The sequence below is a fragment of the Hyperolius riggenbachi genome, chromosome 5, assembly GCF_040937935.1.
Source record: "Hyperolius riggenbachi isolate aHypRig1 chromosome 5, aHypRig1.pri, whole genome shotgun sequence".
Taxonomy (NCBI): Eukaryota; Metazoa; Chordata; class Amphibia; order Anura; family Hyperoliidae; genus Hyperolius; species Hyperolius riggenbachi.
In genome coordinates, this window is record NC_090650.1 from 253,227,369 (window position 1) to 253,242,927 (window position 15,559).

Sequence of the window (15,559 nt, forward strand, 5' to 3'; positions counted from 1 at the left end):
TGTCTTTCCGCAGTGATGTTCTATTCGTAGCTATGTCAGCTGGAAAATGGGACGGATCCTACGTGCTGATGACCTCATTACCAATATGGTGTGGAGACCACTGGACCAACTGCGTGAACACTATTCTTGTCCCTTTTTGGATGATTGGAGTCACATGCAGTTTTTTCACCTCCTTAGCTCCCTAGGAAATATGGAACAACTGTCTCGGCCTCTGGCACAATTTGAGAATCTCTGTATTGCCTCAGACACAGCTAGGAAAACGCTTTCTTCCATTTACCAACTTCAACTGATACCACTTGGTCATAGGAGCTAAAACAAAAATGGGAACATGATCTTCAGTGCCAATTTTCTGAGGAATGATGGCAGAAGATACTTATTCTCAACCAAAATGCATCAGTTGCCTCTAGAATAAAGGAATTGAGCTATAAAATTTTGACTAAGTGGATCTCACCCCACGCAGATTGCAAAAGATGTATCCTAACACTAGCTCTGTTTGTTGGAGGTGTAACAGAACTGCAAGCACACTGTTGCATATTTTTTTGAGCTGTGACGCTATACAGCCTTTTTGGCAGGACGTTCAGAAATATATTAAAATTCTTAGGGATGGTGTACCTTCCTGGTCATCCTTTTCCTTCTTGTAAACAGTTAGCTGATGTGCCTTCTGAGCTTCCATTCCTAGGGACCCGAAGAGTCACTATGGTGGCCTTCTGGTCTTTATTAATGAGCTCTTTAAACTGGCACTTTTTGTATCAACTGTTTTTGGCTATTTAAGTTCTTCTGTTTTCAGGATGTCAATAGTTGTGCATCCTTTTTGTTTTGTTTTGTGATTTTACGATACCACTCCTGATCTTAAGACCTTATTGTATCTTGAATTTATGTTGGCAGTGTTCTGTGTCTTTCTGCTGGATATACTTAAAAAAAAAAAAAAAACAGTTCTTATTAAATAACCAATTAAAGCGAATACATAAAATACAATGGCATGTAATGGTCTACATTAATAAAATAAAGTTGGTATTACAGATTGCATCATTACGAGCTTTTTTGGGATCTGGTCAACTCATTTTTATCAAAAACCGAAAGTAGGTAAAAGACCAAAAGAATAGAGAAGTTAGAGAGAGGAAGTGTGGAGTAAAAGAGTGGGAGAGGGGATGGGTATAGAATCTCGGACCCGCACTCATATTAAGTGTGATATCGTAATAAGCGTGTCCCAGATAGAGACTTGGCTGGGTGTTATGGTTGAGCAATATAACACAGGTCATTAAGCTTCTGATAATAAATCATCCAGGGTACTTTGATCAGTGAGTAAATCTCGTGTGTCGATCCAACATTCCCAAGTTGTGACATATGTATCGAATCTATTTTGTGCAGTGTGTACCAATTCTTCCATTTGCATAATGTGGTTGATAGAGGCTATAAGCACAGGTAGTTGAGGAATAGAGGTTGATTTCCAGTGTCTCGCTATGAATTGTCTAGCGGCTACCAATATGCGTCTTAGAAAGGATTTTTTAGCTATAGCTATAGAGCCTGGTAGACATAACAGTAATGCAAGTTTTGGAGTTGGGTGTTTTTGGGATACCCCTAACTTTAGAGTATAGTTTAAATGTTAAGTGCCAGAAATCTGTGATTGGTTTGCATTCCCACCACATATGCAGGTATGTACCTTTGGCTTTGAAGCAACGCCAACAAGATTCTGGGGTGGATGGGTTGAATTTATGTAACAGAGCAGGGTATATATACCACCTAGAAATTTTTTTATAATTTCTTTATTGGGCGATGGAGACTAGAGAAGTCTTATGTATAAAGGTACAGATTTTGTCCCAGTCATCTGGGGTGAATTTAGTATTAAGGTTGGATTACCATTTTGATATTAAAGATACAGCTGCTCCTTTAGTGAGGGATAGTAGGATGATTCTATAGACCTGGGACAAGGTATGTTCTTGTGGTTCCGTTCGGGTGCATAGTAATTCAAAGGGTAATAGTGATCTGGAGTTCTTTCCTGTAGGTTGGAGAGATTTGTAATAGCTGGTTAGTTGGCGCTGAGCGATCCAAGTAAACCTAGGAGGTTTGGATTGTGAGGATGAGTCAAAAAGGGATAGAAATGTTACCGGAGTTTAAATGTCTTACTTGAGGCCAAAAGTCTCTTGTGAGATGTAAGATATGGGTGCCTTGGACTCCTATAGGAAATGCTGGGTTGTCTAATAGGGCTGTTAGGGTACTTGGTTGCGTGGAAACGTTATATTTATTAATATATCTGTCCCAATGATGAAGGACTATATTAGTCCACCAGGAGAGTCTGTTTGGATGCGGACGGAGATGTTTAGGTATCAAGGGGAATGCACGAGGATCTAAACCATTTATGTGTTGTTTTAGAAGTACCCATTGCTTATTAGTTCTGTTATGAAACCAGTCTAAAATATGGGATAATAATGCAGCTTTGTGATATCTTATCTGATCTGGAAGACCCATTCCTCCATCTTCTTTAGCAGCGCATAATAGAGTGCATTTAATCCTAGGAGATTTGTTAGCCCAGATAAATTGTAGGATTCGAGATTTTAGTTGTTTAAAAAAATTGTTTTAGTATTTTAAGTGGGATAGTTTGGAAAAGATAAAGGAGGCGAGGTAGTACATTAATCTTTATCATATTCAGTCTGCCTGTTCAAGATATAAAGAGGTGTCTCCATCGTTCTATATCTTTTAGGATATTATTAAGAAGTGGAGGGTAGTTCAGTTGAAAAGTGTCCGTCAGATTTGCCTCTGCTGGATATACTGTAAATATTTTTCTGTTTCATAAATAAAGAATCTTTAAAAAACAGAATGAGGTCTGCGTTAGCAGCAGTTGCTAGATATTTTACTGGTTAAGAAACAAACTTCGATACAGGAGACCAGGGTTTGAACCTTGGCTGCAGCCAGTACCTGCTAAGTAACGAGTACTTGGTCCAGACTCCATGATGCTCCAGGGTGGCTGCAACTCAAGTGTTAGGTCAGTTCACATCTGCATTCTTTTACGGAATGTAACCGGAACATATACTGTACAAATGGAACGGATGTGAAAAGATCCTATTGGACTGTTCACATGCGTCCGTTGGTGCGGATGCGTTCCGTACGTTCCGTTTCCTGGACCAAAAAAAGAAAAAAATGCTGCAGGCCCTAATTTTCCGAACCGTTCTGTCCAGCAGAATGGAACCGGACAAAAAATGCTGTTGCATCGGGGCAATGGGTAACGGAACTTTTCTTCACACTAGTGAAGAAACGGACCGTTCCACAGGGGATGGGAGGATGTGGCGACGCGAACTCGAGCGGCGAGAGGGTGAGGGAAGGTGCAACAGCCGGGCGGGTGGTGAGCGAGCGTGAAGGTCGGCGGTAGAGGCATCCATCTTCTTCTGAGTCATGTGACTACATGCCACGTCATGTGACTAGTCACATGACACATTGTCTAATCACAGTGCAAGAAGAGGAAGCCTCAGCCACTGATCCAGATCCGGTGAAACAGAGACTGGATCCGCTCACCGGATCCGTTTGGCTCATTTTTTCTAATGTAAACCGGGCCTTAATGTTAAAACCAACTTTATTTTCAAAAGAAAACATAAAGACAGACATATGAACTTATTACTCAATTTCACACATGTATTTATAGTTAATGTTTCATACACCAAATACACAGTTTATACATTACACATTAATTAATAAGCGCCTGAGCACACTGCCACAGTGGTCTGCAATGGAGGTGGCCGTAGATTTTACAAAACCACATGACTCCTGTGTTGCTCTCCTGTGCAGCGAAGACTCCATTCAGTTAGATTGAATATCACAGTGCTGCACATTTTCTATGCACTGTCTGATGTCCTTGCATATCACACTAATATACTATACATTGCTGAAATCCACTCAACAATGAGAAAGTGTGCTCTGACCCTTAAACATTTTGTCGATTACACTCGCACATATAGGGCTCGATTCACAAAAGCGTGCTAAGTGTTAGCATGCTTGTGAAAAGGCCCTTAGCATGCCTAAAGAGCTTTAAGTCATGCTAAGCTTCGCACGCTAAGTTAGCGCGCGCAAAGTTTAGCGCCAGGCAGAACGTCTCATCGTGATGCGACCAAAACGGCGCATCAGGTGCGCCTATAACGTCGCACCGGGTGCGTCCGAAACGTTGCACGGTGCGCCTGATGTGCCGTTTTGGTCGCATCACGATGCGCCATTCTGCGCGTAACATGCGGCGCTAAACTTTGCGTGCGCTAAGTAAAAGTTGTGAGCAAGCTAGCTACTTAGCACTGTAGTTAGCACGCCCTAAGCTTTTACGCATGCTAACTAGGTTAGCACGCTTTTGTGAATGGAGCCCATACTGTGTTTTTGTTGATTACACTCGCACATATACTGTAATGTTACGTTCTAGATACTATTACACACTATGCACACACTTTAAGTCAGACATTCTCATACATTCACCAAGTTTTATTCTATCAATAAAATGATTTTTTTATTTAGTTTTTTATACTTTCAAAGGTTTTTATTGAATTAAGCAAAATTATCGATAACTAGACAGATTAGTCTATCCCCTCATGGGGAGAGGGGCTGTATAAAATCAAAAGTGAAACACGTCTAATAGGTAGAGATGTCGCGAACCTCCGATTTTCGGTTCGCGAACCGGGTTCGCGAACTTCCGCGGAAGGTTCGGTTCGCGGAAAAGTTCGCGAACCGCAATAGACTTCAATGGGGAGGCGAACTTTGAAAAATAGAAAAAATTATGCTGGCCACAAAAGTGATGGAAAAGATGTTTCAAGGGGTCTAACACCTGGAGGGGGGCATGGCGGAGTGGAATACATGCCAAAAGTCCCGGTGAAAAATCTGGATGTGACGCAAAGCAGCGTTTTAAGGGCAGAAATCACATTGAATGCTAAATTGCAGGCCTAACGTACTTTAAAACATCTTGCATGTGTATACATCAATCAGGGAGTGTAATTAGAGTACTGCTTCACACTGACACACCAAACTCACTGTGTAACGCACCGCAAACAGCTGTTTGTGTAGTGACGGCCATGCTGGACTACTGTGCAACATGGCGAGATTGCTCTTCCTCACTCAGTGATGTCAGGTAATGTGTGACTTCCTTCTCAACTTTCCATAGCATTGTTAAAAAGCTTACGTTTGTTTTTAAATTACATTTTCTACTTGCTGTGTACTTGTTCAGTACCGCTACAATGAGAATCCTGTGGAGGCGGGCAAGTCTGCCATTGTGACCCCGGGTAATGGCCGGGGAATGAGGGGTTTGAATCCGGTGTGGAGCTTGAGCAACGGCTACCACTACACATCCAAGGAGGGCAGCGGGCAGGCATGCACGCCCGCCCGCCCCGAGGTAGTGACCAAAAATAACAATACAGGAGGAGGACTTTCGAGGCCCTGCTGTGTATTTGAAATGAATGTACTTTAAATCCTTTAACGAAAACCAGTTATGGCGGGCAAAGATGACACCACATTCCTTTCATGAGAATCATATGGAGGCGGGCAAGTCTGCCATTTGTGACCCCGGGTAATGGCCGGGGAATGAGGGATGGAATCCGGTGTGGAGCCTGAGAAACGGCTACCACTACACATCCAAGGAGGGCAGCAGGCAGGCATGCACGCCCGCCCCGAGGTAGTGACCAAAAATAACAATACAGGAGGTTGACTTTCGAGGCCCTGCTGTGTATTTGAAATGAATTAACTTTAAATCCTTTAACGGGAATCCGTTATGGAGGGCAAGTCTGCCATTGTCACCGCGGGGAATGAAGGTTGGATTCCGGCCCGAAGTGGGAGCCTGCTGAGACCCATGCTGTAGCTGCCCTGACCGTGCTTTGCAGACCAGGCATCTGTGGTCAGATGGACCCTTGAGCCAGCGGAAGACAAACTAAGTCGAAAGCATTTGCCAAGAATGTTTTACGGAGGGCAAGTTTTTTTGCCCTTTTTTTCAATTTTTTTAAAATGATAGATGGTTGTATTTTTAAATTGTTTGAAAGTTTAGATGGTTGTATTTTTAAATTGTTTCAAAGTGTATCCATTCAAGTGCAAGTTATGCACTGACTGCCAGGTATAATGTGCAGTCACAGATGCAGTGAAAGGTATGCAGTGACTGCAAACAGCCGTTTGTGTAGTGACGGCCGTGCTGGACTGGTGCGCACCATGACGAGAGTGCAGGTGATGGTGGCTTTTCAGCCCATATGCTCGCCCGGCTGATGTAGCTGAATGACAGAACAGTGACTGTCCAGCTGATCAAATTTGGTCTGACCACAATGAAGCAACGACCTTATTATCTTCTGTGTGCCACCCCCACCCGAGACACTCAAATAGCCGGCGGTCATTGCTTCATTGTGATGCGCAAGCCCCTTCACCGCGGCAAGGTAATGATCACGAAGGGGGATGGGCACATGTACACGCACCAGAAAAATTAGTGTAGCGGCCGCTGCTAGCAGCGGCCTTAAAAATTCAGGAATCCGCCTAGAGACCTGGACCCTGTTGGTGGTGGCAGAGAAGGCAGTCAAGCGGCCTGCAGGCAGAGATGCTGTGTGAGGGGACTGACTTAGTCTTCGGTCGTGCAGTAGCCCTCCGTGATCCGTTCCTCGTTCATTTTGATTAAGGTCAGGTACTGAACACTGTCGTGACTTAGGCGACTTCTCTTCTCAGTAACTATGCCTCCAGCTGCACTAAAGGTCCTTTCTGACAGGACGCTTGCGGCAGGGCAAGAGAGAAGTTGTATGGTAAATTGGGACAGCTCTGGCCACAGGTCAAGCCTGCGCAACCAGTAGTCCAAGGGTTCATCGTCGCTTTTCGCAGAGTCTACATCCACACTCAAGGCCAGGTAGTCGGCTACCTGCCGGTCCAGGCTTTGGTGGAGGGTGGATCCGGAAGGACTATGGCGAGGAGTTGGACTAAAGAACGTCTGCATGTCCGACATCACCCTGAGATCGCTGGAGCGTCCTGTTCTTGCCTGCGTGGACTTGGGAGGAGGAGGGTTACTGCCATTGGTACCTTGATTGCGTTGTGCAGCCACATCACCCTTAAATGCATTGTAAAGCATCATCAGCAGCTTGTTCTGCAAGTGCTGCATCCTTTTCGCCTTTTGTTGAGTTGCTAAGAGGTCCGCCACTTTGTGCCTGTACCGAGGGTCTAGTAGCGTGGCCACCCAGTACAGGTCATTCGTCTTGAGTTTTTTGATACGGGGGTCCCTCAACAGGCTGGACAACATGAAAGAGGACATCTGCACAAAGCTGGATGCAGACGTACTCTCCATCTCCTCTTGCTCTTCCTCAGTGACGGGACGCAACTCCTCTTCCTCCCCCCAGCCACGAACAATACCACGGGAACGTGGAGCAGCAGAAGCCCCCTGTGATGGCTGCCGCGGTTGTTCTCCTTCCGCCGCCTCTTCCTCCTCCACAGAAACACCTTCCTCATCATCACCATCATCAGAGTCTGACTTTTCTCCTTCCCCACACGACTCCTCTTCTTCCTCCTCCTCCACCCTCTGTGCTGCGGCCGGTGTTGTGGAAACATCAGGTTCGTGTGTAAATGGCTCCCACGACTCCTGCTGCCCTAACTCTTCTTGTTCATGCTCCTCCACAGCTGTATCCACCACTCTACGCACGGCACGCTCCAGGAAGTAGGCGTAGGGGATCAAGTCGCTGATGGTGCCCTCATCGCGACTCACCAGTTTGGTCACCTCCTCAAAGGGCTCCATGACCCTGCATGCATTTCGCATCAGTGTCCAGTTGTTGGGCCACAACATCCCCATCCTCCCAGATTGTGTCCTTGTACTGTAATGATACAGGTACTGGGTGACGGCTTTCTCCTGGTCTAGCAGGCGAGAGAACATCAGCAGGGTGGAATTCCAGCGAGTCGGGCTATCGCAAATCAGGCGTCTCACCGGCAAGTTGTTTCTACGCTGAATCTCCGCAAAGCGTGCCATGGCCTTGTAAGAGTGCCTGAAATGCCCACACAACTTCCTGGCCTGCTTCAGGACGTCCTCTAAGCCTGGGTACTTGGACACAAATCTTTGCACGACCAGATTAAGCACATGTGCCATGCAGGGTATGTGTGTCAGCTTTCCCAAATTCAACGCAGCAATGAGATTGCTGCCGTTGTCACACACCACGTTGCCGATCTCAAGCTTGTGCGGGGTCAGCCATTGCTCCACCTGTTTGTTAAGAGCAGCCAAAAGAGCTGCTCCAGTGTGACTCTCCGCTTTCAGGCAAGACATGTCTAACACTGCATGACACCATCGCACCTGGCATGCAGCATAGGCCCTGGGGTGCTGGGGCTGTGTAGCTGGAGAGGAGATGGCGGCACCAGCCAAGGAGGAGGAGGAGGAGGATGACGACAGGGAAGCGGTGATAGTAGGTGGAGAGGAGGTGGCTGGAGGCCTGCCTGCAAGACTTGGAGGTGTGACAAGTCGGTCCTCTGCGCAGCCATGTACTCCCTGCTTGCTGCCATCGGTCACCAGGTTGACCCAATGGGCTGTGTATGTAATGTAGTGGCCCTGCCCGTGCTTGGCAGACCAGGCATCCGTGGTCAGGTGGACCCTTGACCCAACGCTGTGTGCCAGAGATGACACCACTTGCCTCTCAACTGCACGGTACAGTTTGGGTATGGCCTTTTGTGAAAAATAATTGCGGCCTGGTATCTTCCACTGCGGTGTACCAATGGCCACAAACTTACGGAAAGCCTCCGACTCCACCAGCTTGTATGGTAATAGCTGGCGAGCTAATAGTTCCGCCACGCCAGCTGTCAGACGCCGGGCAAGAGGGTGACTGGCAGACATTTGCTTCTTACGTTCAAATACTTCCTTCACGGACAGCTGGGTACTGCTGTGGGCAGAGGAGAAGGAACCGCTGAAGGGAAGAGGCGGTGTGGAGGAGGGTGGCTGTGAAGGTGCAAGGGAGAAAGTGGATGAAGACGATGCACCTGAAGGAGGAAGAGGAGAAGGAGGGTGGCTTGTCTTTTGAGGGGTGCTGCTTTTCCTCAGGTGTTCTTGCCATAGCTGTTTGTGCCTTCTCTCCAGGTGCCTTTGTAAGGCACTTGTCCCTACGTGAGAGTTGGCCTTTCCACGGCTCAATTTTTGCTGGCAGAGACAACAGATGGCTTTGCTCCGATCTGAGACACACACATGAAAAAATTTCCAAACCGCTGAACCCCCCTGGGGTGATGGCGCTAGGGTGGCATCAGCAGCTGACGTTGAAGGGCATGTTGGCTGGCTGGCCATAGCTGGTGATACATGGCGCCGGACACTGCCCCCAGCTGTTTCTGAGGACGAGCCCCCTCTGCTTCTATCATGGAGTCGTCTCCTCCTACTCCTCTCTGACTCCTCCTCTGAACTGTCCCCCTGGTCATCTCCTCTACCGGGAACATATGTGGTATCCGTATAATCGTCATCATAATCCTCCTGGCCAGCTGCGCTTTCCTCAGACACCTCCTCAAGTGCACCAACTTCAGGTGGTCCACCATCATCCCCATCCACACACGTTACGTCCATACTATCGCCACCTAACTCAGACGTATGAGGTGGTGTACCTGCGCCTTCTTGTTGTTGTTGCAGTAGTGGCTGGGAATCAGTGATTTCACTACCACCACCAAATAACTCCTGCGAAGTGTCAAATGCAGCGGATGTGGTGCTTGTTGTAGCACTGGTGGCTGCGGGAGATGAGGTGTTCTGTGTTAAATACTCAATCACCTCCTCACGATTTTGGGAAGTGATGGCACGTGCCTTCTTCTGAGCACTGTATTTTGGGGCAGGTCCGCACGAAATCACAGCAACACCACCTCGCACAGACCTGCTGGTGCCTGGTGGCCTTCCTCTGGGTCTGCCTCTACCTCTTCCTCTACCTGGTTTGTCCATTTTGTCCATCTCGGGGGTATGCTAGCTATATGCAGTGAGGTGGGTTCTCACTCAACACAACAGGTAGTTAGATGCAGTGAGCTGGGTTCACTGAACAGTAAAGGTACTTAAGATGCAGTGAGGTGGGTTCTCACTCAACACAACAGGTAGTTAGATGCAGTGAGGTGGCCAGGTGGGTTCTCACTCAACACAACAGGTAGTTACATGCAGTGAGCTGGGTTCACTCAACACAACGCTAGGTATATGCAGTGATGAGGTGGGTTAAGTAAACACAGCAGGTACTGGGTAGTTAGATGCAGTGAGCTGGGTTCACTGAACAGTAAAGGTACTTAAGATGCAGTGAGTTGGGTTCTCACTCAACACAACAGGTAGTTTGATGCAGTGAGGTGGCCAGGTGGGTTCTCACTCAACACAACAGGTAGTTAGATGTAGTGAGCTGGGTTCACTGAACAGTAAAGGTACTTAAGATGCAGTGAGGTGGGTTCTCACTCAACACAACAGGTAGTTAGATGCAGTGAGGTGGCCAGGTGGGTTCTCACTCAACACAACAGGTAGTTAGATGCAGTGAGCTGGGTTCACTCAACACAACGCTAGGTATATGCAGTGATGAGGTGGGTTAAGTAAACACAACAGGTACTGGGTAGTTAGATGCAGTGAGCTGGGTTCACTGAACAGTAAAGGTACTAAAGATGCAGTGAGGTGGGTTCTCACTCAACACAACAGGTAGTTAGATGCAGTGAGGTGGCCAGGTGGGTTCTCACTCAACACAACAGGTAGTTACATGCAGTGAGCTGGGTTCACTCAACACAACGCTAGGTATATGCAGTGATGAGGTGGGTTAAGTAAACACAACAGGTACTGGGTAGTTAGATGCAGTGAGCTGGGTTCACTGAACAGTAAAGGTACTTAAGATGCAGTGAGTTGGGTTCTCACTCAACACAACAGGTAGTTTGATGCAGTGAGGTGGCCAGGTGGGTTCTCACTCAACACAACAGGTAGTTAGATGTAGTGAGCTGGGTTCACTGAACAGTAAAGGTACTTAAGATGCAGTGAGGTGGGTTCTCACTCAACACAACAGGTAGTTAGATGCAGTGAGGTGGCCAGGTGGGTTCTCACTCAACACAACAGGTAGTTAGATGCAGTGAGCTGGGTTCACTCAACACAACGCTAGGTATATGCAGTGATGAGGTGGGTTAAGTAAACACAACAGGTACTGGGTAGTTAGATGCAGTGAGCTGGGTTCACTGAACAGTAAAGGTACTAAAGATGCAGTGAGGTGGGTTCTCACTCAACACAACAGGTAGTTAGATGCAGTGAGGTGGCCAGGTGGGTTCTCACTCAACACAACAGGTAGTTACATGCAGTGAGCTGGGTTCACTCAACACAATGCTAGGTATATGCAGTGATGAGGTGGGTTAAGTAAACACAACAGGTACTGGGTAGTTAGATGCAGTGAGCTGGGTTCACTGAACAGTAAAGGTACTTAAGATGCAGTGAGGTGGGTTCTCACTCAACACAACAGGTAGTTAGATGCAGTGAGGTGGCCAGGTGGGTTCTCACTCAACACAACAGGTAGTTAGATGCAGTGAGCTGGGTTCACTCAACACAACGCTAGGTATATGCAGTGATGAGGTGGGTTAGGTAAACACAACAGGTACTGGGTAGTTAGATGCAGTAAACTGGGTTCACTGAACAGTAAAGGTACTTAAGATGCAGTGAGGTGGGTTCTCACTCAACACAACAGGTAGTTAGATGCAGTGAGCTGGGTTCACTCAACACAACGCTAGGTATATGCAGTGATGAGGTGGGTTAAGTAAACACAACAGGTACTGGGTCGTTAGATGCAGTGAGCTGGGTTCACTCAACACAAAGCTAGGTATATGCAGTGATGAGGTGGGTTAAGTAAACACAACAGGTACTGGGGTATACTTTTTTATTAATGGAAAACTTAAGCATACAAGGAAATAAATAGAATAAAAGTATGCCAATACATCAAATAATCATCACATAGCATACATCATAATAGATAAAGTAAAAGTATGCAATGCCAATAATGACCTAATTAACCAGGGAATAACCATCCCAAAGTATGCCACAAATATACAATGTTATAGGCACAAGGTATTTGGCAACATAAAACTGAAAAAACCAAACGTACCATATATTTCTGCACAAAAACTGGGAACAACTGTTCCACACAGTAATCAGAATACCCACATATCTGATGAGGGGACATCATACACTCTCAGTCAAACAACTGAACAACCAGACATAAAGGAAATAAAACCACAGAACATCAACCACCACCCAAAAGGACAAAGGACGACACCTACACCACAACATCTAAGCAACAGGACAAAAAAAAGAAAAGAAAGAAAATAAAAACATACAACATACCCACCACCTAAAAAGTGAAAAACAACATCTACAATACACCATACACTATGCATGCATACCATGGGACTTTTACGCCCATAAGAGATAATAAACAAACATGTAAGACTAAGGACGCTACATAGACACGAGATCAAAAATAACTAAACCCACAAGACGAGACAATCCACACCGACAAATAGGAAGAAGCACAAAGGGATACTCCCCTTGTACCTGCGGCCAGACTTCAAAAATATCAATAAAAAATCAAAAATCTACTGTGGAAAGAGAAGAGACAGAAAGCTCACACCCAGGAGAGGCGTCCACCAGTTCAAGGAGGCTTAATGTTCTGCCACGCCAGAACCCAAGCTCCTCTCCCCAGCTTCTTCCTCTCCAAGAACCGAAACTTCCACACCTCACCCAGAATGTTGCTCACCACCACCTGGACGGGCAAGACTTGCTTCCTAATGGCTACATCACACCGTGCTAACCATACGTGTCTCCTAACCACTAAACTGACTATGTATAACGTGCACAAATCATAACCCTGGCGCTGATTGAAAGCTCCATACGCCCACTCGGCATAACTGAGATGCGCCAGAAACGGGATATTGAGGGCCCTCCCCACCTGTTCGTATACTTCTATGTTGAAAGGGCACAACATCAGGAAATGATCCATGGTCTCCTCAGCAGTACACTCCTGCCGAGGACAGCCACGAACCGCCACCTCCCGATGCTTCAAGTTCCCTCCAACATAGAGTTTGCCCTGGAAGGTAAGCCAGGCAATGTCCCACAATTTGTTCGGTACCCGCGGAGAATTTAACAAACGCAAACCGTCCTCCAAAATTGTGCCTGGGCAATCCCTCAAGGCCAGTGAGTCATGAAAATGGGAGTCCACCACTCTAGCCAACAGGACCTTCCTGTCGACCGATTTGATGTCCTCCACCGTCAATCCCCACTGCCACAGTTTCTTCATGCAAGGCAAGACATAGGCCGGGAAGATAGCCATGACGTGCTCTCAGATTCTTCACTGGGCCACCGCTTTTCCATTCCCCAAGGAAAGGCTCACTCCAAGTCTGGAAGATCTCTACCCAACCAGGCGGGCTCTCTAACAGCAGGCTACCAAGATTGTATTTGATAAAGATTAGAGAGAAAAAGACGATCGGGTTGACCATACCTAAGCCACCCTCCCGCCTGGTTTTGTAAGTGATATTCCTGCGCACAGGGTTCATCCTGTTTCCCCATAACATCAGGAAAAACAGGGCATTGACCCTGGTATACAGGGATGCTGGCAAAATTGCAACATAGCTGACATACAACAATATTGGCACAAGATAAGTCAATTCTTTCCCTATAGGTCAAACTCCAACCTTTCCAGCGCACTACTTTCCTGTCGACATCAGACAGCTTGCTTTCCCAGTTTCGCAGGCCGTAGTCGCCTGGGCCGAATTTGATGCCGAGAATCTTGATTTCCTCTTGAGGAGTGGGAAAGGACCCGGGAAGTCTAAAGGACTCTCCAACTTTTCCCAACCAAAACGTCTCACATTTATCAGGATTGATCTTTGAACCTGACGCCAACGAGTACCTAGTGATCTCTTCAGCAACCACCAACGCCTCCTCTGCATCTGAGACCACCACAGTAACATCGTCGGCGTATGCCACCACCTTCAAAGATGAGCCACCAGGAATGCCAGCCGGAATCCCACTAAGCACGCCGCCATCTAGCCTCCTCACGAAGGGGTCGATGGCAAACACGTACAGCAGGGAACTCAACGGACACCCCTGGCGGACCCCCAAGCTCACCTCAAAAGGCTGGCCGACCCATCCATTGATCAACAGGAAAATTTCAGCCTCTCTGTATAAAGTTCGCAGCCAATTAACAAACCTCCCCTGCAAACCATACACAGTAAGTAGTCGCCAAAGGTACTTATGGTTGGCCCGGTCAAAAGCCTTAGACTGGTCCAACGTCAGCAGGTACTTTCCCCAACCCTCAGCCCTGCAATGCTCCAGGACTTCCCGGACAGCTAACAGTGCTGAGAACGTACTCCTACCTGAAACAGAGCAGTGCTGATGGCGAGAAAGCACATCTGTCACCTGGGACAATCGCCAGAACAAAATCTTTGCCAGGATCTTCCTGTCGACGTTGAGAAGGCTGATGGGACGCCAGTTCTCAATCATCTCAGGCTCACGACCCTTTGACAATAGAATCACCGCAGATTGCCTCATGGAGGGCGATAACTGGCCCTCAGCAAGACAATCATTAAAAGCACCGGCCAATTGAGGGGCCAGGATGGACACGAAAGCCTTGTAAAACTCGGCCGTCAGTCCATCCGGACCCGGAGTCTTTTTGGGCGCAAGGCCACCAATGGCTCTTGCTACTTCGTCTGCAGTGATCTCCATTGTCAAATCGGTGGCAGAGATATCAACATCTCCCAAACCTGGAGTGGAAGCCAAGAAATCTTCCATCCTCGCCTGATCAAGTGGCTTCTCCCCAAGCAGATCAGCGTAAAACCCTCTAGCGATGTCCAGGATCTCCGACCTGGACTTTGCCAGAGACCCCGAGGCATCTCTGAGACCGATGACCGTCTTAAGTGCTGCACTTTGTTTGAAACTTTGGTAAGGATCAGGCGAGCGGTATTTTCCATGATCCCTCTCCAAAGCCTAAGAAGCCAGCCGGTCGTACTGCTGCTGCTTAAGGTGAAGTTTGACCTCGGAGATCTCCCCAGGATCTCCGCCCTCAGAGACAAGGACAGTCAATCTCTCCCTTAGGCGCCGGTAAGCCAGATTTCTATTAATACTCCTATGAGATGCTAGACCCTTGAAGAATCTAACAACACGTTTTTTGACCTCTTCCCACCACTCAGACCTATTGTCAAAGCAGTCCAGGATGGAGACTAGAGATGTGGCGAACGGTTCACGAACCGTTCGCCGGCGAACATCTCTAAATCCATGGGCCTCTTACTACTTCCGGGTCGCAATGACCCGGAGTAGTACGCCTGCGCTGCCCGGCGGAGCGCGTCCTAGATCGCGCTCCCGTTGCCGGGCACTCTCTGCGCATGTGCGTGACATCATGAGTGACGTCACGCTCATGCGCAGAGAGTGCCCGGCAACGGGAGCGCGATCTAGGACGCGCTCCGCCGGGCAGCGCAGGCGTACTACTCTGGGTCATTGCGACCCGGAAGTAGTAAGAGGCCCAGAGAGGTTCGCCAGGCGAACTGTTCGGCCCAACACTAATGGAGACCTGTGCCTGAAAAAACTCCTCAAAGGATTGTCTTACCTCATCTTCCAGTAGCAGGGTCGAATTCATCCTCCAAATACCCCGAC